This window comes from Ambystoma mexicanum, chromosome 3q (assembly GCF_040938575.1).
Source record: "Ambystoma mexicanum isolate Mex_15411 chromosome 3q, UKY_AmexF1_1, whole genome shotgun sequence".
Taxonomy (NCBI): Eukaryota; Metazoa; Chordata; class Amphibia; order Caudata; family Ambystomatidae; genus Ambystoma; species Ambystoma mexicanum.
The window spans coordinates 1081817286-1081844211 of record NC_090926.1 but is presented as its reverse complement, the minus strand read 5'-3'; the positions used below and the strand labels follow the sequence as shown (position 1 = coordinate 1081844211).

Sequence of the window (26926 nt, the reverse complement as noted above, 5' to 3'; positions counted from 1 at the left end):
GGTCCCGGCCCCAGATAGTCTTGTGGATGATACTGAGAGATTTGGATTTAATCCATGAAGCAACCAGGAGCCAGTGAAAACCTTCTAGGGCAGGAGAGATGCAGTCCCTGGGCTTGAGGCCACGGATGAGACTTGCTGCCCTATTCTGGATTAGCTGGAGGGATCGCAGAGTGGAAGAAGTTAGATTCAGGAGGAGGCTATTGCAATAGTCAAGCTTAGAGAGAACCGGGGCTCGGGTAACATTGAGCTTCTGCGGGTAAGGTGAGAAAATTTAGAATTCCATTGAGAAGGAAGGGCTGAAAGTGTTACTTCTTGACAATGTCCTGAGTATGAGGGAGAAAGGAGAGAGAAGAGTCGAAGATGACTCCAAGGTTTCTGGCTTCAGAAGAGCGAGCATGGGGAGAGGCCATGGAAGAAGGCCATGAGAGAAGGGAAGAAGTCAGGAGCAGGGGTCCCAATGGGAAGGATCTCTGTTTTGCTGGCATTGAGTCAGAGATCATTGGAAGTGCACCAGGCCTGGATGGCAGAAAGGCAGTCTGGGATAATGGAAGGTGCAAGAGGGTCAGCAGGAAGTTTGAAGAAGAGTTGTGTGTCGTCAGCATAAAACTGGAAGTTGGGGGAGATGGAGTAGATGAGGAGTGCCAACTGAGTAAGGTAGATGTTAAAGAGCCAAGGCGAGAGGATAGAGCCCTGGGGGACACCACAGGTGGAGAAGGTAGTAGGAGAGGCGAAGGTGCCCAGGATGACTTGGGAGGAGCTATCAGTTAGGAAGGAGGTCAGCGAGTCCAGTGCCCGCTCCGAGATACCAAGGGTGTAATGGAGCCTTTGTAGGAGGATGGAGTGGTTGACCGTGTCAAATGCAGAGGAGAGATCAAGAAGGGAGACTGAGTGACAAGGCCTTTCAGGATGTCCTGAGTTTTTTTGGTCAAGAGAGTGGTGAGTAGGTGCAGAGGGAATGAGAAGGAATAGGGGAGGAGGATACTGGCATCTACATTTTATTATTGAAGCACACAGCACTTTCTGTGTTGTTGTAAGTTCCTTAAGCTTTTAATTTGACTTTACGTGCATTAACACAAGTTACCGGGGCAGGGGTCACCCTTTTCTCCCTCCTGTATTTTATTTGTGTGAGATCAGCACACCGCACCCTGTGTAGAGTGCTGAAGGGAAACATTGTTTCAATTTTCCAGTAACTTTTAGTTACTATTACAAGTTCATCTGACAAGCTAGTGTACCTTTTTGCATGACTTTTTATGGACTTTTGTCACTGGCTGCCTTCGCAGCTGCGTTAAGGGGCACAGGGGCGGGCATTTGCATAAAATGGAGGCTTTACTTTTCTAAGTTCTGTTCATGATGACTTGTTCTTACTTGAGCCTTCTGCCTGCCTGGGTGGGGAAGGTTCTGATTGGTCTTTTGCCTTTGGCTGTTTCCCTTGGAAAACCCACCAATTCTCATTGAGTCCCTGAAAGGACAGGAAGTGGGGGAGATGACCGAAACTCCCCTGATCTTGTTCCTGGAGTGTGCCTGCCTGGATCCAGTTTGTGCTGGGAGGCTGGCTGCCCATTTTGGACAGCCACCCCTCAACTTTGAATGAATACATCTATGGGGATTGGTGGGCTCAGCCAGAAGAGGAGGAGGAGAATAAGATCGCAGCCACTTCCAGCAACCACCAGAGTCGTCTGAGTAAGTGCTGGAGTCCTGACATAAACTTCTGTGCAACAGGGCAGCTCCGAAGCAGACCTCCTCACTTGGACTTGTGGGCCTAACCAGTCCCAAGACGATCTGCATTTTGAGCCCTCCCTGGCAGAGCTTCAACCTCCATGGCACACTTCATCAATACCGGGGTCCTGTGCCATTTTGCAGTGCAACCTCAACCAAAGCACGGTTTTGTCTGAAAATTTGCAGAACCGAGAACCAGACAAGGTCTACAGCAAGACAACCGTCCTTCAACCATCCTTCAACCGTGCCTTGAAAAAAGCACCAACTAGCCAGTACTGATGAGATCTTCCGCTGGGAGTCCAACTACTCGAGAGAAACTGTCAGATCCACTGCAAGTGGATCTTCAGTCGCTAAGACCAAGAAACCCGAACCGGGGCCTGCTGTCACTTTTTATATTCTAGTGTATAAGTGTTTCCTTGAACTAGGTGTATGCTTTGACTACTGTGTGCCTCACTACAGTCCTAAGGCCTCCTAGGCTAAGCCTGGCTGCTCAGCCATTGCTACCAAACATTTGGGTAGTTCAGGCTAAACCTAAGGGGTGCCCCACTGTTCATCCAAGGTGGGCTAAAGCCTTATCACATTCAGCAACACTGCATGAACTCGGTTTGGATGTTCTCGGTCTGACTGAGACCTGGTTCACGGCCAGCTCTGTCATGAGCTTTGACACTCTCCTTCCTGATGGCTACAATATCCTCTCCGTGCCCAGAACCAACCGTCCCGGTGGGGGTGTAGCCTTGATGCAGGACTATTCCTCTTTTGAATGCCTGATCTGCAGGCTCTCTTTCTCTCTCTCTCTCTCCTGGCCGTTCTCTCACTGTGGCCAACATCTATCGGCCACCCGGCCAGGTAGCCTCCTTCCTCTCAGAGAGGACAGACCTCTCCTCCTCCCTCCTTGCCTCTACCTCTCAACTTCTCCTCTGAGACCTTAACATCCACTTGGATGCTTCTTGTCCTTCTGCAGGAGACTTTCGCAACCTTTGCGACTCTCTCTGTCTATCCTTCCCTCTGGCCCGACTCACTCTGTAGGGCACACCCTGGATGTTCTGATCTCCTCAGACCTCCCCATCTCCAACCCTCTCACCACTCCTCTCTCCTGGAGTGATCCCTTTCTCCTTTCCTACCATCTCTCTCTCTTCTCTCTCTCTACCCCTCAAGTCTAGCTGACTCCAGCACTGCCAACTACCTTCTTGGTCATTCGACCCATGAAGCGTGTGTCAATGGAAGCTTCGCCGCTACTTTCTCTCCTCCCTCTGCACCTTTGGCTGACTCACACCATGACACAGCCCTTTCCAACCTTCATCTTTCTATCTCTGACAGTCTTGATGTACTTGCCCCTGTCATGAGGATCAGCTTGAAGTCCAAATCCAAGTGCAAATATTGATATGAATCCGACCTCGTCACCCTTAAACGCAAGTTTAGGGTAGTGGAGAGCAACAGACGCACCCTCTGACAAACTGACCTGCCGCCTGCTCTAGAGGCAGTACAGACTCTGTCCTCGCCAAGAATAGAGCACACATCCAAGCCTGCTTATCAGCAGCATCTAACAACTCGGCCGTACTCTTTAAAATCTGCAAGGAGCTGGTCATCCCTGCTGCAGTCTCTACCTCTCCTGTTCCCTCCCAGGCCCTCTGTACAGCCTTGGCTTCTCATTTCCTCACTGAAACTCAGAACATCCTGTCCACACTCTCTTCCTCTTCCTCCTCCTCCCCCTCCTCCACCTCCACTCCTGGCCTTCCTCTGGCCGCAACACCTCCTCCCTTCTCTTCCTTTCCCTTGTGCACCCCTGACAACGACAGTCTGATCTATGAAAGTCTCATCAAAACAAGTTCTTCCCTATTCTTCCAGAACCATCACGGACTACTTTGACAGCCTTGCTCCAGCCTTAGCCGATTTCTGCAATCACTCTTTTGCCATTGCAACCTTCGTCGCCCCCCTGAAGCACTCCCTTGTGCACCCCATCCTTAAAAAGACCTCTGCCAATCCCTCCTCTCGGGCTAACTATCGCCCAATCACTATCACTCCTTTTCTGGGCAAACTCTGGGAAAAGCTGGCAATCTCCCAGCTTAACCTTCACACTGAATCTGTTGGTTGTCTCCACGACCATCCGCCGGGCTTCAGAGTAGCTAGAAGCACGGAAACAGCTCTCCTGAACATCCGTGAAGACCTGCTCTCTAACCTTGATTCTAACCTTCCTTCTCGCCTCATTATCCTGAAACTTTCTTCTGCTTTTGACACGGTCAACTATGCCATCCTGCTCAATCACCCCTGTGATAACCTGGGTATCACTGATCAGGCCCTGATCTGGTTGACCTCCTTTCTCACTGATCGACCTCTAAGGTCCAACTGGGGTCCTTCCTCCCCGCTACCTCTCTTTCTACCTGTGGTATTCCCCAGGAGGCTAACCTTCTCCCTGGTGGTTCAAGCAATACATGGCACCTATTGCCCACTGCATCGCTGCTCTCTGCTTCACCTTTCAGTGTTATTCAGATGACACCCAGCTCTCTTTCAGGCTCCCCTCGACTGCCTCTACTCCTTCTCTCATTCCTGACACAATCCAGGAGTGGTGCGCCACCAATGATCTCTGCCTTAATGCCAGTACAACAGAGATCCTCCTCATCGGAAAACCAGCTCCCTCATTTCCTCTCCCTCTCCCTCTCCCTCTCTGGCCACACACTCTGGGCCCTCTTCCTGCTCCTACCTATGAGGGTATGAACCTTGGGGTCATCTTTGACTCTACCCTCTCCTTCTCGCCTCACATCTCCGACTCTATCAGCTGCACCTCCTCAGAGGTATGCTTCCTTTCCTCACTTTCCCCCAGAAGCTCACGGTCTCCAGAGCTCTGGCCCTCTCTAGGCTGGACTAATGCAACAGCCTCTTTATAAATCTTCCTGCCTCTACGGGACTCAAATGGGAATGGGGATTTACGATTACCGGCGCCTGACTTCCCGGAACGCTGAGGTTGTAATGCCCCGGTGATTCTGGCAAGCCAGGTGCCGGTAAAATTGACAAGTCAGGTGGCAACCTGCCGGTTTTACCAGCACGATTACCGCCGGACTTGTAATGAGGCCCACTCTAGCCAACTATGTAACCAATCTCATTTGCCGTTACATTCCCTCCAACATTTGTCAGTGCTAATTAGTTTCATTTTATGTAGCCTTTGTGGGGTATAATGCCATTGTAGCATTGCCTTATAGCATGATTCTCTAATCTATAGGGAGCGTGTTAGTTCAGGAATATCCCTCCATAGAATCTGCCATTCTACGATAGATATCGATATTCCTGGTATCTGCTGCCAATTCTGAACATACCTCGAGCTGCCTTCCTGGAACTCCTCTTGTAGAAGACGATAAAAGTATGGAGATAAGGTTTTTCTCTCCTGAATTTGAAATAAAAAATGTCTCAAATGCAGTTAGGAGCATTGTTTGGGGGAGAAAACAACCAATGTCGACCCTGAAAGTATTGGTATTTATCCTTTTCCGTTAACCCCAACTCCTTTTTACATTATTCGAACAGAATAAAGTCTGTGCCCTGAAACATTTCCGAATTTTAGTGCAGTTCATTTCATTCCAATTAGAAAAGGATCTTTTTTCCAAGCCAGGTTTGAACTGTGTGTTATTAAATATTGGTGAAAAAGGGGAAGGTCAAGTTTTGATTTGGTATCGTCTTACTGCCCTGTCCCATATATTTTCAACCAAGTTAGTAATTTGGCTGGCATGCTAGTTCATAGGGCGGTCTTGTTTAGGAAGCCAGAGTAGTTGCGCAAGGTGAGGACCGCAAATTGCCTTTTCCATTCTGGCCCATATTTTCTCGGTCGTTGAGGAGAATCATTCTCTCAATACCCATAGGTGTGCTGCCTGGTAATACTTAACAAAATTGGGAAGTCCCATGCCCCCCTTGTTTGTTGGAATTATTAATGGTTTCATCGCTACATGTGTGGTTTTATTGTTCGATATACATTTCGTTATCACCCCTTGAAACTCCTGAAAGAATGTGTGCGGTACAGGTATAGGGAGAGCCTGGAATATATATAACACCTTGGGTAGTATTGACATTTTCACAGCGTGTATCCGCTTTAACCAAGAAATCGTAAATTGGCCCCACCGCAATAGTAAACGTTGAAGTTCTAGAAGAATGGGGGAAAGTTTACTTTATATTAATTTTGTCCTTTGCCCATTTAAATTTAGTGTTTGCGGATACCTGAGCTACTTGGGAAGGTGTGAGAGATAAATGAAATATTTCAGATTTAGTCATATTTATTTTTAGGCCCGCTACCTTACCGAATTCTTCCAGTTCCTGTGTGATCCCTATCAGTGATTCAGCCGGATCTATAACCGTAATCAATATATCATCGGCGTATGCCATTATTTTAAGGTTATCTGTCCCAAATGGTATCCCTTGAATATGATCGGTTTGTCTAATTTTAATTAAAAAGGGTTTCAGATGTATTGCATACAAAAGAGGGCATAGTGGGCATCCCTGCTTCGTTCCACGATGTAATGTGATCGGAGTAGATGTCCGACCATTTATTGATAACCTTATCTTGGGGTCTATATAATATACACGTATCATATTCATGAAATGAGGACCAAAGCCCAAAGCCTCTAGAGTTTGAAACAGGAATGACCATTCAACCCTATCAAACGCTCTGCGTCTAATGATAGGAAAAGCGCTGGTTGTCTCTTCTTGGTCATTTTCTCGATCAGATGGCATGCCCTTCTGATATTATCATGGGTTTATCGATATTTAATAAACCCTAATTGGTCACGGTGGATTAGGGACAGCAAATTGTCTACTAGTCTGTTGGCAAGAATTTTTGTGTACATTTTTTGCGTCAAGATTGATCGGGGCGATAGGTCGATATGATCCACATTGTGTGGGGTCTTTATTAGGTTCTGGGAAAATAATCATTTTGGCTTCCTCCATAGAAGGCGTTATATGTCTGGTATATTTAAATTAATTGTATAGTTTTGTCAGTCTAGGGGCCAGTATCGATTGATACGTTTTATAAAATGGGGCACAATATCTATCCAGGTCTGGAGCCTTATTAAGAGGGAGACTACGGATTACCTGCAACATTTTTTCAATAGTTATCTCTTGTTGCAGATATTCACGTACCTGGGATGTAATAATTAGGTGCTTACCTGAATGTAGATATGTTTTTTGGGCTGCAGTGTCGGGATTATCTTATTGATATAAAGTGGAGTAAAACTCCACAAATTGTGTGAGTATCCGTGGGGTTATTTTAACCAGTTCCCCTTAAATATTTTTTTACTCCTAAAATTGTGCACAATGCCTCACTTTGCCTTAGCTATCTGGCCAACAGCCGATCAGTTGTATTCGCTTTTATATAATATTTTGGTTTCGTGTATAATAAACCTTTTTCCGCATTTGATGTTAGCATAAACTGTAGTCTCCCCCTTACCTTTCTATATGGCTTTTTAATGGCTAGCCCTCCATCCATTTACATTAATTTCTATATTTGCTTCAATTCACCCTCTAGTTCAGACTCAATGGTATCACGTTGTTTATGTCTGCGAGCCCCCTCTGAGATGAGTTCCCTGCGAAACGTAGCCTTAAAAGCATCCCATAGTGTTTTTATCGCTATCTCACCTGTATTGTTTAACTCAAAAAATTCCTCAATCTTTCCTCCTTGTTTCTCCATCAATACCGAATCTCAGAAAAGTTCAGTAGGGCAATCCCAGGACCATATCTGTGGTGTTGTTCCTGGAAAGAGGAGCTACAATTCCAGGGGCGAATGATCAGACAATGCAATCGGGCGATTCACCATTTTTTAATGTATCCCAGCAGCTTGGTTGATGACCAAATATAATCTATGGGCCTCATTCCGAGACTGGAGGTAGTGATGGCGCTATTTGCGCCATGACTGCCTCCAGTAATGGTACCGGCACCGGTCTCGTTCAATGGGGACTTACCAGTTTAGTCCGACCTTTGCGGGACCGGTAAGTCCCCATTGAAAAAACCATTCCCCATTCCCATTTGAGCCCCCATAGGCTGCCATCAGGATTTGTTCCTTTTGTGATTAATCCACACACGCTGCCAGCATGTCCCTTGGGCGCATTCCAGGATTGGATCTCTTTGGGCCCACCCTGTGGACGCGATCCAAAGGTATCTTCTCTTTTTCATCGTTACCCAGCAGTTCTTTGAAGATAGAAATTATTGCATCTTTTAAATCTGGGTCTCCGACTCATTCACGGAGATTTCTGACTGGGATGTTTGGCCTGAGAGATTCGTTTTCTAAATCTTGACATTGTATCTCGAGGTTATGAGTTGATCTCGCCAAATGTTCCATCAGTTCCTCTGATTACCTATTATCATGGGTCAATTCTTGTATAACTCTTTCGTTTGCGTCTGTACGTTCACCCAGTTCTGTAAGATCTTTCCTGAAATCTGTGATCATTTGTTTAAACTCCGATGTGAATGCAGTGAACTGTGTTTGAAATGTCGCTGTGAATGAGCTCTGAAAGTCTTGAAAACACTTCTCGAAATCTTCCTTAGCTCCTGCCATTGTTACTGGAACGTCAGTAGCTTGAATAGTACTTGGTTGTTGGTACCTGGAAGATCTAGCCCAGATATCTTGTAATGGGCTTTCCTTAGTTGTTTGAGACAGAGCAAACGGCCAATCCAACTTTATTTTTTGTACCCGTCATAGGGTGTTTGCCTCTGGTAGGGCGCCCCCGGTCTGGAAGACTTAAGGCAATACCTTTCTGCAAGGAGCGAACCAACCCTGCTGCAGTCTCTACTTCTGCTATCGCTTCCCAGGCCCTTTGCATGACCCTTGCCTCCCACGCCATCTCTAAAACTCAGGATACCCTGTCCATCCTCCCATCCTCTCCCCTGCTCCCTCCTCCCCCCACTCACGTCTGTGAACTCTAGAGCTCCTACAGCCACCCCACACCTTCCTTCTCGTCCTTTCCGCTTTTCTCCCCTGACAAGGTCTCTAGACAAGTCTGATCTATGAAAGCCTTGTCAAAACAGGTTTTTCCATGCTCTTCCAACATCATCAAGGACAATATTGACACCCCCGCTCCTGGCCTGGCTGATTTCTGCAACCTCTCCTTTACCTCAGGAGTCTTCCCCTCCCCCTGAAGCACTCTCTTGTGCACTTTCTTCTTCTAAAATAAAAAAAAAAAACACAGCCGACCCTTCTTGCCCAGCTAACTATCGCCCAATCTCCATCACCCCATTTCTGGGCAAACTGCTTGACAAGCTGCCCATTTTGCAGCTTAACCTTCTCTCCGACTCTGTTGGTTGTCTCCACGACCATCAATCTGGCTTCAGTGCTGCCAGAAGCACAGAAATAGCTCTACTGAACATCCATGCAGATCTGCTCACCAACCTTGACTCCAAGATCCCCTCTGTCCTCATCCTACTTGATCTCTCTTCTGCCTTCGACACGGTCAACCATATCATCCTGCTCAACCGTCTCTGTGACAACCTGGGTATCACTGATCAGGCTCTGGCTTGGCTGATCTCTTTCTTCTCTGATCGATCCTCCCAGGTACAACTTGGGTCCTTCCTTTCATCTATCTCCCTGTCTACCTGTGGTGTTCCCCAGGGGTCTAACCTCTCACCCTGGCTTTTTTAACCAATACGTTCATCGCATCGCCATTTTCTGCTCCCACTTTCAGTGCTATGCTGACGACACTCAACTCATTTTCAGGCTTCCTTCGGCCACCTCCTCTCCTTCTCTCATCTCTGATTGCCTAGCTGCCATTCAGGATTGGTGTGCCGCCAACGATCTCTGCCTGAATGCCAGCGATCCTCCTCATCGGCACACCCTCACCCTCCTTTCCTCTCACTCTCTCTGGCCGGCCTCCCTTGGCCCCCCTCCTACCTCTACCTGCGAGGCTAAGAACCTCAGGGTCATCTTTGACTCCACGCTTTACTTCTCCGGCCACATCTTGGACGTCTCTAAAAAGTCAAACTTCCTACTGTACCTCCTCCGAGGTATTCTGCCTTTCCTCTCCTTCCCTTAGAAGCTCACTGTCGCTGAAGCCCTGGTTCTCTCTAGGTTGGACTATTCTAACAGCCTCTTTCTAAATCTCCCTGCTTCTACTCTCCGCCCTTTGTAACTTATCCACAACAGGACTGCGAGACTTGTCCTCGGCCTCAAGCCCTGTCATCGTATCTCTCCAGCCCTGAAATCTCTCCATTGGCTCCCAGTGACTGCAAGGATTAAATTCAAAATCCTTTGCATTGTCCACTAGGCTTTCTGGGGCCTGGGTCCACTGTATCAACAGCTGTCCCTTTGTAAATACCTTCCCTCTCGAGCACTTCGCTCCTCTACCTCTAACTCCCTTAGGGTCAGTCGTTTCTCAAATAAGCGAGCTGGGTGTAGATCTTTGTCCTCGGCTGAGGCCTCCCTCTGGAACAGCCTCCCTGCCACTCTTAAACTTGAGGAAAACCATCTCCGTTTCCAGAAGCACCTCAAGACCTTCTTCTTTGCTTCTGCCTTCGCCCCCTCCTCTCCCCTGCTGATCAGCTATTTCTTGGCACTGTGTACCTGGCCTACCTTCTGACTTCGGGCCCAGGTACCCGCTCACCTTGCCACCCACCTGCACTGCCTCCTGGCAAACCCTTGCACTGGGGCCTGTATCTGTAACCATACAGTCCCCCCGCCCCATCCTTTTTCTTCTCTCTGCACTTACCAGACTCAAACCTAGCACTTGCCACCTGCTGGCTGCACTACTACTGTTTTTTTACTTTTTATTATTTATTTATTATTTATCTGTATTCCTTTGCTCTGCACTTTTCCCCTTTTTCCCTCTCCAATTCACTTGCCCGTTCTCAATGTCACTGGGCCTAGTAAGATTGTTGTTTTGGTTCTCCCTTGTTACTCTCCCTTGCCTTGTGGCACTCTGAAACACCTGTGTACAAGCACGATATAAATAAACTATCAAAGTGAGTAGTGACACCAGGCTCTTGTGGATGTTGTAGGCGCACAATGTTATGTTGCAGTCACTACTATATGGTTGCCTCTGTTATGCTACAGCCCATGCAGGTGTGGCTAACACATTCACTATATGTGTCATGATGCCTACCCCCAGGCATCCGGACCAAGCCCATCAGCCCCGGGAGCAGGCATCTAGACATTTAGTAAAACCTCAGCAGCCCCGGCTAGGGGCTATCTGAGTTCAGTCCTGGCGCCTTAGGTGCCAGGCTCACAGTAGGAATCAGTCCTGGCGCTTAAGGCGCCAGGCTCATAGTCATTACTTACCTCAGGCAGACCATGCTGCAAATGACTCCAATCCAACATGAAGCCTGAAAGGGACTATTTTTCTACAGGGACTATTTTTTACTTGGGTGTGGTTGTAGGGACTTCTTACCTGGGACTACTTTTGAGGCTATTTAAACCACACCCGACCAGCAAAACACGCTTCGCGTTATTCTGCATCCAGCAGCGTAACACTCACCGTGCCTGCAGCCTGCATCCAGTCTTCTGCCACGCCCGCATCGAATCCAGAGCTCCTAAAACAAAGAGGAAAGAAAGGGACAAGGTTAGAAAACAAACTTATTTCTATTCCACACCTGATTCTGGATCCATCTTGTCTCCGGACCTGTAAAGAACATCATTTCTGCACGCGCCGCACCTCCAGCTGCAGCGCCGCGCCATACTCACCAGTCTTCACAGCATCCTTCGGGTCGGCGCTGCCTCCATCATTTCTTCGCCGAACTTTGGCACCTAGAAGACAAAAGAAAACCACAAGGTCAGCTGAGGGAACCAACAAATATAATTCTTACCACCATAGACTTACCTGATTTACCACTGGAGGCATCCTTTTGTGACTCTCCATATTTTCACGTGCCGCATCTGTAAAGAGAGACAAAACAACACGTTTTCCTCGTGCAACATTTACCGGACAGCGCCGGGTAATACAGACTCTTACCTGAGCGCCAACAAGTTGCCACAAGAGCATCTTTTCACGAGCCAGCTGAAAGACAAGAAAGGAAGGGGGGAACAAGAGTGAACATCAGACATATTGAACTCTATGAACTTAATACTTACTGGTCCTCACCAGGAACCTCAGAGTCAATACTCTCCGGAACTCTCCCGAGCCTTCAAACCAGTGAAGTAACTGGAATCGACGCGCCCCTGCAAATCCACGCCGAATGGAGAGCTCATCTTTCAAGAATATAAGGTGAGATTGCTGTGAGGGCATTTCGGAGGTGATTAGTTGGGGAGGACTGTGGGGGTGCCATCACTTGAATCCACAAGTGGCTAAATCCATCTCTCCACTTGCAGGAGAATATTTCTACGGGTTAAGCAGACAAGATTAGGAGGGCAGATCCAGTCAGTCATCGCTGCACTACGCATCATGTGGGTGGAGACCGCAGCTGTCCGGGTCCGACCGACGCCCCTGTGGGAGCCAGGTGAGCGTAACAATATGGGAGGTCACGATATATTGGGATTTATAGATATAATGATATAAAGGTTATGGAGTAACGTTGTATTGGAGCACTCTGTTTAACTGTAGTGGTCATAGAATTAGCTGAGGCTTCAGATTTGGCCTTTGGTGTTTGCTTCTGTGAAAGCTGAACTGCTGAACTTCCGTGAAGGTGGTGTTGGATGACCCTGTTTCTAGTATGGTGTAAGCTGTTGGCTCAATAGCTAATGTGCACTCACAACATCAGAAGTTGTGTGCTACTGGTAACGTTGGTTCAACGGGGGTTAATCTCCCTAATGACTCTGTTTGCATGTATCTTTATTGATCGTGTTGACCATGGGCCGAGGTGCCTTTAGTATTACATCTCCTGCTCCTTGCAAGCGTTGCACCCTTTCAGAAATTTTGCTGAGTGTATTCACTGGTGCCAATCCCACGAGTAGTAATGGGTTTCGGGTGCCAAGTGGAATACAATAGGTTTTATCCCTTATAGGGCTCCTTATCGCGTTGTGTTGATGTGGATACCAATAGAGTTGGGGCCAATGACATTTTTTACATTTGAGAATCACGGGGCTGCCAGAGTTGCCCCCATGTCCCCGAGATAAATCCGTTCAACTTCCTCAACAGTTTATGATCACAGTACGTGCTAACACCGCCCAGATTCAGCCCTGCCAGTTTTTTGAGAGTCTGCACTATGTCTGTAGAAAGGCACCACTGTAATTCTAATTTATATAATTGAAGCTATTTTTAACTCTTTATGCCGGTTAACCCGCAGTGATAATTTATGGCCCACAGTGGGATATCATTGCATTACCTCTTGAGTGTCGAAGGGCCACCAGTAATTTTCAAAAGCCTTTCAACTGCACGTCGCTATACCACACGTGGACCGTGTGAACTATGAAGCACATTTTCCAAGTTTCTTCCTTGTATATTCGTTTCCCTATGGCCAGCCCCAGCGGCACAACAAGATTTCCTGTCAAGTGGTTCCACCCTTATCTTGCCGTCTGCTAAAGTCTCGGAAGGGTGTAGCACCACGCGACCATTACAACTTCGCCCCCCAACTCCAGTGATACCATTGTGATTTGCCTTTTATGTGTGAGACGTGATCCCAACTCATCCGTGCTTGCTGTAGTTGGGGTGCGCCATACAGGATCTCGGGCGTGGCTAGTACATGTAACTCCTTTTCCTCTGATAGTTTTAAGTCCTGAGTCTTCCGGGTGTTGGCAGGGGGGACCCAGACTTTAGTGGAACATCCTCGTATTTATTTTGAAAGGGAAACATCTAGTTAATGTCCGCTTGATGTGCCGGTGATAGAGATTTCGGGATGAGGTCTGTCTGCACTCGTCTCTAGTGCACGGCGGCCATCTTGAAACATCGAACACTTATGTCTTATTTGTTTCCAAAGCTTTGTCACATGTTTTCCAAATTGTGTTGTGTTGATTCATAGCAGTGTTTGTATTGTTTATTTAAACTGGTGTTGAACTGATTAATTTGCATACGTTCTCGTTTTCAACCATATGTGCAATAAATAAACATTAAGGGTCATTTGTTCCTCATTTAAAATGTATAGCACTATTCATATCCTTTTGTTAACATAAAATACCTGGTATCAACATTAAATCCATTATACAATGAAATATAAGAACATTGTAAGTTATGTTAATTCATGATTACATGTAGGTAAAATGTGCAACTAAAAACTCACCAGAGCCAGTGATAAATCTATTTTCTGTACATGTTAGCACCATGCCCAAAAAGAATCCGAAGCTATGGACATTTCTTAAACCAAAAAGGCCTATCAATAGCAGTTGCTTGACAGAAAAGAAAAAGATGGTTTATCATTTCTAACACATTTTCAGACTTCTATAAACGACAGACGTGTTCAGAACTGGGCATGCCTAATCTTGGCCCTATAATAGCTAAGAATTCCAAATGATTTAACTGACTTTCTTTTTTTTGATAATTGATGCAATATGGAAAGTACTAGATATATTTTAGTGTGGTGTGTGAAGGCATCATGAAGAAGGACATGGACAGTACATATCAAATTCAAACAATCAATTTTCATGAACTTAAATGTCAGGATGGAAAAGGGCTTAACTTGCCCTATACTACAGAGGGATTTCCCTACCTAAATGAAACTAAGGAGAGTCTGAATCAAAGAGTTCAACTTAGGAATCTGTCTGTGTCCAAAACCCATGCTTGCCCTCACAACTATAACTATACAATGTGTAGGGATGTCAGCAACCAAAAAGAAAACAGTGCCAAGTCCTGAGCTTCTTCTAGCATGCAGCTTCCTTTCAGCTCCCTTCCACAAGTAGAAAACAGTTCAACAAAGTAAAGGCTCAAAATCCCTTGCTTAGAATTAAAATGCAAAATGTCTCTCCAGGTCTCAGGGTTTCCTTCCCCAAGTTAGGACTTGGGATTCCCTTCCCCAAGCAAGGTTCCCTTCCCCAAGTTACACCATTCCAAAAGAAACACAGAATGTCTTTATCTCCACCAGTCTGGTTAATATTGGTTTTTCTAAGTGCACAGTTCAGATAATTTTGTAGTTGTCCCACAGGTTGAAAATGTCTCTGTGTATCAGGCCATAGTGACCTTTGCCCGTTCTTGTCACCTCTTATTATGTTTCAGCATACAATGGTTGGTTTTATAAGGATCTTCGTTTTGGCACTTCAATGTACAAGGAATTGTATAGGTTTAAAGTTTCTTTCCTCCTTTTAATTTCAACTGATTAATTATGTTCACTGGTCGCTTAGAATGTTTAGGCTGCAGCGCGGATCACACATCCTTCTTCCTCTTGTGGTGGGGATCCAGTTTCTGCCCTTCAGACACTCCTGGGGTGGTCCTCTGTCACAGGGGAATGAGCACTTTAAATAGAAAGGAACGGGGCAGCCATCAGCACCACTCCCTTCACCTTTTCCTTCTGCATGCACCGGCCTCCTAGTCCTTCTCCTTTCGATTCCCTCTGTCACTGGGTTGGGCTCCATTTATACACCTGCAGCACCTTGACAGGCTGCAGGTGTGAATGATTATTCAGTCCTGCCAGACTCCCATTAGAGGGACATGTCTGACATTCACTACTCGTAGCTGACATCTTCCTCTTCCTAGTACTAGAGTGGTAAAAGAGCATAGTCTTCATTGCTCTTAGTAGCCTCTTCTTCGTCCCAGTACTGTCAAGTGTCAATTGTGGAGAAATAGAGGAGCTGGCTTGTAATAGCCCATAAAGGTTGGGGAGGGGTTGGGTGTCACTAGGGAAAGGGGAATACCATGTCTCGCTCAAGGGCACCCCACTCCCAGTTCCCAAGGATTCTCCACCCAGGTGATCCTCCCTCGCGTCTCTGCCCCCAGGGTCGGGATATAATAGCAATGGCCTTTCCCTGGCCACCTGTGAAGATGATCTAAGGGGTCTAGGAGTGAGAATACCCTCAGATTTCTCACAGGTGCCATAACTTGTCTTGTAAGAATTACAATCATGTAACCTAGGTTTTAGTTGTTTAGCCAATCCTATTCTCCAGCTTTTACTGACATTTTAGATTGACCTCTACAGAAATATCTGAATTCTATACAAATTCAAGATTGCTTTTTTTAAAAGTCTCACTCATGTCACTAAAAATGTATAACGATCTAGTATATTTTTGCATGCTGATACACCACTCCTAGTTTTTATTATTGTACTAAGGGCTACCCAGTTCCAATTCAATACATGTTCATGGGCAAGCCTAAAACCAAATGCCAAAATGTGCCTCAGGGTCTACTCTATACTTGAAGTCAGCACCTTCAGTCCATAGGTTACAGCTGGAATAATTGCGTATATATAAAGTGATAATGGGAAGGAGAGAAAACCCTCCCAATTTACTATCTAGGCCCTGTAGGTATGCACCCAGTACCCTAGCTTTTTTCACTCTATGTGTTAAGTTTTCAATTAGAGTACCCAGAGATTATTTTGTGAATTACCTCCAAAGGATGGTTGGACAAAAACCAAGTACATTTGCTAGGAGTTTGTTAATTGTTTTTCTTGGAAAAAGTCATAATTAAAAAATGTTTTAAATGTTTTTATGACTAGGTGTTTTTCATGCAAAAAGTTCCCAAGGCTGCCAAGGTGCATTGTTTATATGTTTGAACAAATATTTTATCACTGGCATATGATGAAAAGACAAGATGATAATCCCCCAAATTGGGGGGAAAATGTGTGCTGCTTTGAAGATGTGTTCTAAGTCAGCCAAACAGATGTTAAAAAGCAGCAGAACAAGCACACAACCATGCTTTAAGCCAAAAATGTTTATGTGGATTTGTTCATAAAGGAGTAGGCAGTTTAGATGTCAAAGTTCCATTAGTACCTAACCGTATTCTAACCCAAGTATCATTATGTAGGCCTTCTATAAATTTCATCCAAGGATTTGGAAAGCCGATCTCCTGCAATTTCGAAAGCAGACAATTACAGCATACTGTGTCAAATGGTATTGGGAAATCTATGAAATCTATGAATGCCATGTATAGTGCTGCTATCCTCTTTTTATAGGAATCCTTCGCTAATGCATGTAAGATCATTAGGCTATATATAGTAGAGCCTTTTTCTCTGAAGCTCACTTGCGACTTACTTAAAATCAAATTTTGCCTGGCCCAATCATTCATTTCCCATAGTAAGAGTTTACAAAAGGTTTTGCCCTAAGCGTTGCAATAAAGCAATTAGTTAGTACACACCGGGATACAATCTTATACCCTTTTTGAAAATTGGGATCATACCTGCTTCTTTCAATGAGTTAGGGATATTCCCCAGTTTCCATTATTTTATTGGCGAGCAGGTAAGCATAATACACCCATTTTTCAGACTGATGAACCAGTGTGATGATAGGCAAGTCATACGGGCCAGAGGCACTCATTTTTTAAATGTTCTAAAAAGTGAGACATTTTAATCAAATTCGACCAAAATAGCGGGGGTCGGGTGGAGAAATAGGTCATTTTGTTTGACCAGAGGTCTAGTTTTTATGCAATCAGAACTCCAAAAATGAGTGTTTATAATAATCAGACCAGACACCCTCTGTAATAGTCATTCATTGCCTATGATCCTTGTTGTCCTCAACATCATTCCAGATCTTCCAAAAGCCCAGGCATCTTTAGCCTTCATAATAGTCAACATGGATAGCCATTGCCTCTCACTTATGAACTGATATTTTTGAGTGTGCAGCCAATTTCTACAAGCCCTTTGTATTCGTTTTTGACAGAATACTCTTCCTCGCCACTGACCATAACAGCTTTGTTAAATATTTCCTCAGATTTATTTTCTTCCATAGTTTATCAAGGGATTGTAACTTTTACAGTACTCCACATACCTTGGGTGTTTACATCTTTCTTATTCTGCAAAGATACTCTTGACCCAAATATATATTTGATTTGCATATTGCTGAATACCAACCTCAGGTGGGATATTCCATGGGGCACAAACATCATGTGATATACAATTATTCAGATAAAAAGAAAAAGCATTTTGATTTTTAAATCAGAGCAGGAGCAGACGTTCCTTTGGGAGATTCAATTTTGCACTAAAGATAGTATTATTTCTATGGGGTAAACATGCCTCCATAGTTAGTAATAAAAATGCATAATCAATTAACACATTTTTGGTAATTGACAACAAACTAAATCTGTCAGGTTGACAAGCAAAATAATCAATTGTGGTTTTCAAAGTTTGGTCAAATATTGTACATATTCCAGAGATATTAAACCCCAGCACCCACGAGTATGGCCATTCAACATGATCATATTCCAGGGATTAAACATTTCATCCCTTTTAATGCCATTGCCTTCACCAATGAGAAATGTAAATCACACCAATTTAAATTCTGTCATGGACAGCTCAAATTCAGGTCACCCCCGCACAGGATGCATGATAGTGGTTCTTTTTCTGTGAAAGAATCTTATCTAATTTTAGATTCTTAATCTTTACTATTATTGTACTGGAGAGGAGCGGAAAGAGTACAGATTTCTTCTTAGGAGACCATGCAGTTGTACTAATTTCAGATCTCATGCTTGAATAGTGACAACAATAAGATTACTATTTCCTATACCTTCCATACATGGTGTGGATTTCAGGTTATTAATTACCCATAATAACAGACTGCCTTTTGGATGGCCTAAAGGCCCCTTCACGCCGGGATTACCAAAAAATGAAATAGCCATTACACAACATTAGGGTCATAAGCCACGACTCCTGAATATTACCCAGGCGGTGATATTCCCCCCTGGAGTTCAATGACAAACTGTATTCTAGCAACTGAATTATCAGGAACAAGACTCCCTCCTCCCCCGTCACCAGAACTTCTGTTAGTCAATAGCAATAAGTTGCACTCTGAATATTATCCGAGGAACTTTTCGGATAAGAAAATTCCAATATCTTGCCTTTGTTATGTGTGCAGCATATGTTATGAAGATTGTTTGGCACCTGTTAAAACCTTTTTGCATCTTTAAAAAGTGTTTTTGCTTGTGCAGGGAAAAGTTTTCTTGGGCAGGGAAAAGTGCTCAGTGACTTTCCAGGTACTCAAGAACCGTGCGTGTAGCAAAAGGAAAAAAAAAAACACAAATCGAGCTAAAACAAACGTTGGCAATACTATGATAATCAAAGTACTCATACGCAAATAAAGCTATAACTTCTAAGGCTATCAATCATAGCTGCAGTATGGTCTTAAAAACGGTAAGGATTTTTGTACGATTCAGAGGCACATGGTTGTCTGGCAAGATATCCTCTGCATACCATTGGAGAGTGACTCTACTATGAGACATCAACCAGAACTTCTCTCGAAGATCTCATGGCCTCTGTGATTGACTCACTTTTACTTTCACTATGAATTCATTTATCTGTTGATTTTTCATAATGTTTTATGTTATGATTGGTATTCCTTGCTTGGTTCCTGTTCCCTGAATGTATGGTGTGTGAATGCCTGGTATGATGTCATAAATGGAATGTTTTAAGAGGGACTAGAATGTTTGTGATTGAATGTGTTTCCACCCAGGGCAGTTTGAAGATGTAGCCTGGGTGGTGGGAGCCAGTGGGATCCCCTCTGTACTACCCATTTCCCAATGTACCTGATGTCACTTGATCCTTTGATGTACTGATCCTGTAACTTGATTAAAGTATCCTGATCAACATACAGGCGGCCTACATGAGTATCTTTCCCTCCTCTTAAATGTAACAACTGGCGACAAGCTGGTCTTTGGTGAGGACCCAGGCCAAGAATAAAGAAGAAATGACAAGGTACCTGTGTGTGTCAAAGAGAGGAGTGCAGGGGTGCAGGAGGAAGTGACATTAAATGGAATAGAAAAAGGGACTGAGTGCCCCCCATCACTGTTTAAGTCCCACCACCCAGAGGAAGATAAAAGGCACAGTATAGGTGCTTGAAAGCTCATTACAGATGGACATATCCGGAGTACCAAGGATGTATGGAGAGAGAAGAGCGCGTTTTGTGGGGTATATGTAGCTGTTGATGGAAGGATGGAAAACCCCAGGGCAAGCAGATGTTGTTGTAATAGACTTTGTCCCCAGTATCTCTATCAGTGCAAGTTTTAGTTTGTGCTGACAAGGATTCTGAGATCTATAGTGAACTGATGACCTCTGTTTTTTGGCTTGGCTAGCACTTAAAAAAAGGGGAAGCATCATTTCATCTAAGGAAGCAAGGAAACGAGCTCCAAATATCCCACGTGAGATCACTCTTCAACAGAACCAAAAATCACCAATAGAACAAACCATCACTGCAGTTCTAAGTTACTCTGACAATACCAACATAATCAAAAATGAGATTCTGAAACTCTGGCCTATACTTAATGTTGGGGATACAGTCTTACCACCCCCTAGATTTGTAGACTAAAATATATTGGGATGACAAACAGACCGATAAAAAATCAGATTCAAGAACATATGTCGTGCATTAGACAACAGATGGAGAATGCACCCATGGTGGCACATTTCCAAGAACTGAACCATTCCCCTACAGCCCTACAATGGTCCATAATTGAGATGGTCATGTGCCCTTGGAGAAGGGGGCATATGCAAGCATTGCTACTCAAACGAGAGCAAAATTGCATATTCTGCCTAAAAACTGAAACGCATGGTCTAAATGAATCAATAGTTTGGCAGACTCTGGGCATGCTATCTTAATCATGACCACGCACTTCAGGATAGTCTTCCAAAGGGAAGATCTACTATAAATACTGCAGGAATACAAACAAAAGATTGATGGAATTCACTTCATCACTTATTGGGAATTGAAACCACTACTCTACATGTTCCTGCCCATTTGGTTTGACTAATTTAGGCTATAATCTGCGACACCCCAGAGCAGGTCTATACCTTAGACTGAGTGAATAAAAACGTCCGTCACTAAGAGCATACCTTAGGGTTACAACATGTACATTGGCTGAATTTCTGTGTCCTAATAATTCTTCCCTGAATATGTTGTGTCTCAGCCTTGGCAGATACGCTGTATCTGAATGGCAAAAACAAGATAGGGTTCCTGTGAAAGCACTATATGCTTTTATGTATGTTGCCTTGGAATATGGTTCAGTGATTATCGATTTGGGGTAATTACTTGTTTAGACATATAAAATGGTTATCAACCAATGTAACTTGCTACATCTATACATCACATCAGGCATCACCGTGCAACAGGAAAAGAAGCCCTGCATGACTTGCCTGTCCTAACATATTGGACATCACGTGGTCTCTGTGTGTGCGAGGTCACGTGATTTGCTAAGAGGATCAGGGCTTCAAGTAAGTAGGCAAAGCCGCCCGCGTTTTGCAACATTTGGATTATTTCCGCATTTCCATGGTCAACAAGTCTTTTCATGCGGCACGGGTCTCCCAGTCCAGGTACGCTAACTTATGCTTTCATAATTCTATTTCATCCGCTGGCAAATCATGGACATCTATAAATCTAACAGGCGTACCACCTTTTTAACTAGGGTCGTTCTGCCTGCATTTGTCTGCCGTGAACAGCATTCCATCAGATGAATAACTAACAAGTCACCAAGTTGACAAGAACTCACGTCTCTGCCTTTACCTGGGAACATATGCGTATTTAACACAGATAGGTGGGCGAGAAAATTGTCATCTCATTTTGACTCATTTTTAGTAAGATGTGGATTGGTCCAGAATCTAACTACTACAGTGAAGCCCCTTAATGGATTTTATCCCACAGCACATGGGACAAGTACAGTACATCTGTAAACACCTTGCGGTGAACGATTAAAAAGTGCACATGCATTACTTTTGGAAAAAATGTCATTATTTATTGCATTTGGTTATACGCCCAAACACTTGGGTGCCACGGCGTAGGTTACATTCATCTTAGGCATCTTGAACAGTTACATACATCTTGGGCTTCTAAAGCAGTTACATACAACTGGGGCATCTTGATCAGTTACATCATGGGCGTTTTGCGCCATTACATAGGAAAAACAGTGCAGGTGGGTTCCAAAGAAACAAGCAGGGTACATGCGGATTTGTAATCAGACAAAATGCGGCGACATAATGGGTTGGACTAGCGCTGTTAGTATTTGTTAAACAGCCAGGTTTTTAGAAGCTTCTTGATCTTCGGGAAGGAGGTTTCATTACTAATGTGGGTGGGAAGTGAGTTCCAGATATGAGGAGCAGCTGTGGGGAAGCTAGCATTACCTGTTCTGGTTAGTGGTGAAACGTGGGATATGGAGGTGTGTATTGGTGCTGGATCTGAGGGTTCTAGTCGTGGTTTTTGCGAGACATGCTTTGGCTGAGGTAGATGGGGGCGTTGTCAGAGATGCATTTATGGGTAATGGTAAGGGTTTTGTGGAGAATTCTAGATTATACTGGGAGCCAGTGTGCATCTCTTCTATATTGAGATATGTGCTCTCTTCTGTTGATACCCCAAGCTGATCTAAGGGCTTTGTTTTGGAGGAGTTGCAGTTTGTTTAAGTTGTTTTTAAAGGTGCCTAACCGTAAAACGTTGCAATAGTCTAACTCCGCTAGGGTAAGGGCTCTGGCAAGTGTGAGGCAGTTTTCGGAAGAGAGGAAGGGCCTGCTAAGTGTGATGAGTTTGGCTGTGTACGCCATGGAGGAGGCAAGTGCGCTAATATGGTTATTCATGGCGAGACTAGAGTCCAGGTATACACCTAGCGCAATATAAATGGTGCATTGCAATACCATGAGTGTAGACCAAGGGGTCACTAATATATGAGTCACAGGAAGATGGACTATTGATCCTGACAGGGTTTTTTGGATCTTAATTATGGGTCTGTCCTAAAGATGAACAAGTTTAAATATATCGATCATGAAATTGGTAAAAATGAATTTTGAGCGAAGTATGAAAGTATGACATATTATTCACATGGTGTGCACTGTGAAACATGCTAAATTAAGCAATGTTTCAATTTTTTAATTAATGTAGGCTTCAATTGTTTGATTCATTACAGGGTCACCTACCTGTTCACGTGTTTGACCGCAGTAATGGCAAGGAGGGTTGAAGCATCACGAAATCCGCATATATATTGATATGAAGATGGTCTCATGAAGTGGTGTATGCTCATGTTGCATGTTTATGTGGGTTATCTAGAATAAACCTGTTGATGATTTTCAGCGTTAGAGTTGTTCAAAGTAGTAACATGGTTTGTTAGCACATTGATGCTTACGTTATGCTTTGGTATACTTAACAACTTTATTTGAGTGTCGCATGGAGGAATCACACCTTGAAAATGGTTGTGTTATGTTTGACTAAAATTGAACTGAAATATTGCTATTTGCTTTTTGTAGTGCAGTACACCACTGCCCTTGGATGTGTGGTGATAAATTGTCATATGGAGATCATCTTTTTGTGTTTGGCGGTTGTGAAAAACCTGAAGGTGTTTCACTGCTTAGTCCCCGGGGATGTCTTATTCAGGTGGCCAAGGAAAGGGCCATTGCTAATGGATACCGACCCTGGGGATGGACTAGGGAGGGGAGATCACCTGGGTAGGGGGTTCTCATGGACTGGGGAGGAGACAACGAAGGGTGAGACATGGTATCCCCCATTCCATGACAGTAGTTTACCCCACATTCCCTCTACCATTGTGGGGTACTACAACACCCATAATTCCCCTACTTTCATTTGGTCTGCCTCGCCTCGCTTTTTTTCTCATCATATGCTTCTTGTCCTTTGTACTGAAAACATGCATCCCCTAGAGTACATTTCTTACTGCTTACAAAAACGTGGCCGTTTTTATATCATATCATGACCATTTCTATTTGATGGGGATTAACACCATGCCTCAGATCGTCAGCTAAGAAGTTATTCTTTAAGAAAGGAATAACCTAATCCAATGCAGCCCCTCCTCTTCTGTGGTTCTTGGCACCATCTATTTACATGTTCACAGTAACAGAAGATAGGCTGCTGGGTTAATGGTATGTACAGTATGACTTGCACACTTTTGTATTTAAATAATAATTCATTGAAATGGCGATTTATAGTTAAAATAATGCTTTATCTTAGTTTTCCAAAGTAGTGTGGTCAGTAGTATATGATTTTAGCAAACACATAGAATGTCGCGACTTACTTTATTTGGATTCTACTAAAATGAATGCTTCGTACACTTTTTGACTCATATTTATTGTTCATGAATGTTTGTATTTTTTCTTTTTACTTCAGTACTTTTACTGTATATTTTGGTTGTACAGTGCTTTGATGACACAGAGTGGTACATGTCCAACAAATATGTTTAAGTAATATTTAATCGGGCCCATTTCTCCATTGTTTAAAAGAATCAAAGACTTGCTTTTACAGTTCAGTGGGCAATAGAAGTATATATAAAATGTTATCCCAAGCTAACTGCCATCTGTATTTTGCCGCTGAAGGAGGCAAGAGGAACTAGCAGCATGCAATTAAACTGTACATGGGTTGGGCCATATGCATCTCTTTATATTAATCAAATTTCTGCGAATGCGTGGGCGATACATCCAGTAGCGGGCACAAACATTTTTTTGCTGTGTGACATTAAGTTTGCAAAAATGAAGCTGGCCACAGATATGCTGTTTTACCTTGGATAAAAAAGCTGAAGTGAATCACTGTTGTTCCTTGACAGATTAGGATTTGGAGGTGGAGCCACTCCTTGTATGATTAAGGCCCTACCGAGGCAAAGCCATAGTGCAGACTTCTATTGCCGCCATCATCATTCCATAAGGTCGGTTGATACTCTACACTTATAGAGCAGTCCAGCTACCCGAGATTCCCTACACTTATCCCTTTTCCTTGTGATAGACATAGATCACACCTTTATCCCCAGTACCTATTTATTAGCAGAATCGACATATAAGGGAGTATGGATAGTGAAACAGTGTGTTTTTTCAGAACAAGATCATCCAAGACATACTTACAGGTCCCTCCTTTTTTTTCAAACCTTCCTGACAACCTATCTGCACAAACTAAAATTACAACAGATTACCTACTGGAACTTAACAAGAATAAATGTCATACTGAATTACATGGCACCAACAAAGGCATATTTAAGATGTAACATTGATCCTTTAGGTTTTCAATTGTCCATCCATTCAGTGCTCTTTTTAGATGATGCAGATTACAAACGGAGTTTTAGTCAGATCTCAATCAAGTTTAGTAGAGACCTGATGCTACACACCATCAACACTGCCACCAGGTCAGCAACACAAATTAGTAAAGAGCTAGAACAAGTAATGTGACGAATCCTTGGATGTCGTCTCTTCTCCCATGGGGGAGAACCCTTTTCCTGTGGCCAGGGGGTGCAGCCACAGTCCAATCCCTGAGGGTAGTGTACCGCAGGAGGATCACATGGGGAGGGAAAACTCTAATGGGATGAGGGATGACACCCTAGGAGAGATACAGTATATTCCTACCACTGTCCCAGCTCCCTGACCCTCACCCTCTTACCCTTTCCAGATTCCTGGAATCTCTCATACTTCTCTGTATGTGAGCAAGGTATACCTTTGTCCTCCTAAATAGTACTGAAACAAAAAAGAACAGTTATGACATCTTGAGAGAAATATATTGAGACAAAGTAGATGTGCCGAGTAGGGAAGAGCATCCTGCAGTACCGCAGTGAGTAGCCAAGTCTATTTAAACTAGCTGAACTCGGCTATGAAATAAAAAGGAAAGGGAGGACTTCCAACAGTGAGCAATCCTCCCTGGAGGAGCCACGATGGAAGGCACTGTGTCTTCCCGGAGACGGGTAGAAAGCAGACAGGTGAAGCACAGAGTTGCGGAGCTGGTCCCGAGACAGAGGAAGGAACGGCAGGCTGGCAGACACAGGCTACAGGATGTCCCTGAAGCTTGGGAAGCGCAACGCTTCCAGGAGGATGGTTGGTGCTGCAGAGCTGCCGCAGACCAACCAAAGCCTCCCCCAGCACCATGAGTCACGCCACCGATGGTGGCGGCTGGCGAGAAGACAGACGCAATCATGAACCAGGAAAACAGGTACGCAGAAGGGCAGAAAGATGATGGGTGGTTCCTTCTTCTGGGGAGAAGGTGGTGGCAAGCAAAGAATGGGGAGAAATACCCTGAACCTAGGGTCTTGGAGCCAGAGAAGCAGAGGAAGTAGTGGCAGAGAAGGGGGAGAATCACCCTGAACTGAGGGTCTGGGACGTTGAAAGTAATATTGAAGAAACGTTCACATCTATGATAATGAAAGGTGTACCGAAATTTTGCTTCGAGTAAGTACTAGACCGAATTTCTGCTGAAAATTAGATATTCGGTTAAATAATTATCACTCGAAGCCGAATAGTTTACCCTTCAAAACACAGACACAAGTGATCACATTTCAAGGGTGTTTATTAAACTGTATAAATAGGTGAGAAAAACGCCTGATCTAAACATAAATCTAAGATGGGAGCAAGCTACGACCATCAAATAATAAGGCACTCCTAGTAGCGCCTTGTCAAATAAAAAGGGCCTATACTAAAAATAACTATTGCCATTCCTTACCGCTAAATTACATAAAAGTGAGGGATATTGTTCATCAGAAAAGAAAGAAGTGTTCACAAAAGTCAGGATGGTATAACTGGGGTCTCCCTTCCCCACATTTTTAGCACGAGAAAAGGGGTGACACTCGAGCACAGCACACTCCTGGCCTTCTTCAGCACAAGCTTACAGTTAGTTTCTAAATTATCAGGGCCTTCTGTGGTCAAGTCTCTTTGGCACCAAGTCACTTGCCTCAGATGACCAGATGTACTTTTAAAAAAAAAATTTCATTGCATTTTATAAACCACGAACAACAAATAACAACAAACTGTCATTGTATACATCATTCCTTTGACATATGTCCTATCCAGTCGTACAATTGTTATCCTTATGCATCAATCCTTCGCTGTTGACTCAGTCTCTTCCCCTCCTTTATTAACAAAGTGTTACTGTTAACGCTATACATCTTTGTATATTCATTCCTGCCTCTGCATTTTGTTCTCCAAGAGCCCTTTCCCATACCCCGCTCTCCACTACACACCATTGTTCCAGTTCCTTCCACCATCTGGTTATATTCGGTTCTTTCGTGTCCTTCCACCCAATGTCTATGCTGTGCTTAGTCATTATGTACATCAGATCTTTGAGTCTGTTCGGCGGTCTCTCTTTACTTTTACTTTAAGAGATTTATTACGCGCATCCATGAACCCTGGGGCTTGAGTGCGCAACAAGAAATATACAACATAAAAACAAGTAGGCCCTGGGGAATCCTATATTCAGCTAGCGAAAAATGCTGCCTATGTGAACAGATGAGTTTTCAGTTTCTTTTTAAATGTTTCAGTGCATTCCAGGCATCTCAGATCTGGAGGCAGATGATTCTAT

At 44.1% G+C, this 26926-nt stretch overlaps 1 protein-coding gene across 4 annotated transcripts in view; it reads right to left on the bottom strand.

Annotated features, from left to right (window-relative positions):
• The window catches only part of LOC138583271 (zinc finger protein 2-like), a 184693-nt gene that overhangs the window by 51669 nt on the left and 106098 nt on the right, over nucleotides 1-26926 (bottom strand). The gene's annotated exons all lie outside the window — the stretch shown is intronic.